Below are 3,008 nucleotides of genomic sequence, written 5' to 3'. Positions count from 1 at the left end.
AGAGGGAGACTCAAAAATGTCTAATTTTTTGCCAAGCATTTAGTTCAGTGCTCACGCTCAGCGTGAATTTTAAAATTATTATGAATTTTAAAAAAAGAATATTAGACCTTCCTGTCGCACTCTGAGTAACAAGCTTGCTTGATGAAGCATCATAATTAAATTACAGCAGACAGAGAATTCTGCTTCACCTTACATGATTTTTAAGTAAATGCTATTGGAATATATGCAACTTCAAATTAATGTTAATTTAGTTTTTTCCACACACAGAATTGTTGTTATTTATCTAAGCCACTGATCGTACCCTTAAATTTAGTTTTGTTTGTGTAACCTATTTTGGATGAGTCAGTAATGTTAAATAACTTTTTTGTTGTTGTTGTTGAATAAAAGCAATTAAATTACATGTTACCACATGAAGCAAAAAAAATGTTCAGTGATGTGCAGAATTCAGTTCACAGCTAATAAAAACGGTACACTTAAAAATGTAATTAAAAAATTAAATCAGACATGCATGTCTAATGATAAACAAAAAAGTAAGCAAAAGTATATAACACAAATATTTAATACACTGATTTTTTTTTTTACTTTGAAACAATTTCACTCAGAAATTACTTGTATATTTCACAAATAATTGCAAAGCAACACATTGAATTAAACATGACATTTTGAAGTAGTAATAGTAATTTTTTGTACAACGTATTCTAGTAATCTTTGTTTTATTTACAGCTTCGAAAAATCTTTTTTTTTACAGTGTATAATACATTTCAACATATTAATTTAGCAAATTTTACATCACAAGAATACAATAGAAAGCAAACGGCAACCATTAAAAAATGAATTAACACTGTACAGCATTGAAAACTCTCTGAAAAATATGATCCGTGAATTTCCTCCCTATTTTTACATCTGTCACTCACCGAAACATAAGTGGCTCTAGAGAGTTGTATTCTCCCCACAAAACTGACTAATTAAGTTATTGTTTTGGAAATGGAAGTCCGGTTGTTTATTTCAACGGTGGGCACAATTTCTCAGAACAATATTTCTGTTGTTCGCTTTGTTTGCCCCCTCATTTCAGAGTGCCTGTGAAAATGGTTCATGAGTGGCAAGTCAAGCAAGTTGCACAAGTGATTATTATGACCATTTGTGTCCAATCAAACCACACAAGGACACACTAACCACTACACCCACTTTTACCCATGCTTCAGTGGAAATTGTACAAAATGTAAGACCCTCTTTGCAACTAGAGGACATGATTTCTTAAGATTCAGCCAAGAGGTTGATTGGATAGCCCACAGTAAAAGAGACCTTTTTCATGAGACGAGACCTTTGGTAAATGCCTGAATGCATGCGGATGTGCAGAATGGTTAGAAAGGATCTGTCTTTGGTTAGAATCTCGACTATTATGACAGTCTGTATCATCACAGTGAGATTTTGCAATGTGATGTATGTACAAATGGATAGGGTTCTGTCCAATAGACTATATTTTAAACCCCAGGAGAGACACATTTATGCAGCATAATTGTTTAGAGAGAGCCAGTAAATGTTTTATGAGGGTGGCCCCTGTGCATCCACATTTAAACTGAGAGCCAACATTGAAATGTAATAAAGGATCAGTGTAAGAGGCTTGAGTAATGAGGAGTCAGTTGATAACCTGTGGATATAAAGACGGATATGGACAGCAGAGACTGCGTCTGGAAAGGGCAGGGGGATTCAATGACTTGACATTATTAACTCCAGACATTTTTTTTTCAGAATGTGTCTTCAAGTCACTTTATATTAAACAAGGGTTTTATTGGCTTTCTGGTCTTTTTTCTTTAGATCTGAAATGTTTCAAATCCATGTGACTGATCAACTCTTCCAGTTTTATTTATTCATACATTCTCTCTGACTCTATTTATTTTTAAGGTTTAAAATGAATGAATATTTATTAGTCATCGTGTTCATCCTGACAAGTAACAACTTAAAATATGATTAGAAGCTTTATTTTATTATTATAGTACAATGCATGTTTTTGTTACAGTGACAGGTCAGCATTTGAGGTGGCATAAATCAGCCTAGTTCTGGACAATCTCAATGCAGTGTTTAACTGAGAGTTATCAACAAATGCATTGTAAATACTGTGCGTAAATTCTTCACAGTCACATATTTTGGGCACCATGGAAGACTAGTGATTTTGTTGTTGTGAAGTCACCGCTACTGACAACAAGTCACAGTCTGCCTCAGTGACCAGAATCCACTCAGCGTGAACTTCAACCGGCCTTTGATTGACAGGTCATCACTTTCCAGCTACAGAGATGACACTGATGCTGTCATCGTGCATGAAGAAGCAAGAGGTTCTGCATGCAAAATGTTTATGATGATTACCCAGTATTCTGTTACATGCATAGACATTTATAAAAATGGACATTCTAATTGTTGTTTTCACTTTAAATAATGTGATATCCACTACACTGTAGTTGACTCACTCTTATGTGTACTATATGTTCACCAAATAAATCAATAAAATAAATGTATTTTTTTGTCCATTTGCCAATGAAAGTTTTTTGATTAAAACTGAGACAACTGTCTGAAAATACATTAAAAGATGCATTTCTACAATATATCAGATAAAATTACTTAATATATTTATGAACGCCATTCGTTTCCTAACACAAAAAGGAAACTGAGACTAGTATTCACATAGGGCTATAACTATAAGGTTTTGAGTCAAAAGTCCAATTACACAAATATGCTTTAGTTTATATTTAAATCATCCTTTTAAATTATTTATGTATTTATTTTTATTTTTTAATTTATTTTTTCTAAAGCTATATTTGGTGCAAAAATGAAAACAATACCAGGTCCCATGTGACAACTTACTCCATACAATGTAGGACAAATTCACTTGTTCAATGTTTCTTTCTACCTCCACAGTAATGTTTAGGATTTATTATTTTTTTTACTAAAGAAATTGACTTTCAAATATAAACCTATATTTGCAAAAATAAATATATATATATATATATATATAT

The sequence above is a fragment of the Sinocyclocheilus grahami genome, unplaced genomic scaffold, assembly GCF_001515645.1.
Source record: "Sinocyclocheilus grahami isolate Dianchi unplaced genomic scaffold, SAMN03320097.WGS_v1.1 scaffold190.1, whole genome shotgun sequence".
Taxonomy (NCBI): Eukaryota; Metazoa; Chordata; class Actinopteri; order Cypriniformes; family Cyprinidae; genus Sinocyclocheilus; species Sinocyclocheilus grahami.
The sequence above is the reverse complement of the archived record's forward strand: the minus strand, read 5'-3'. Positions refer to the sequence as shown.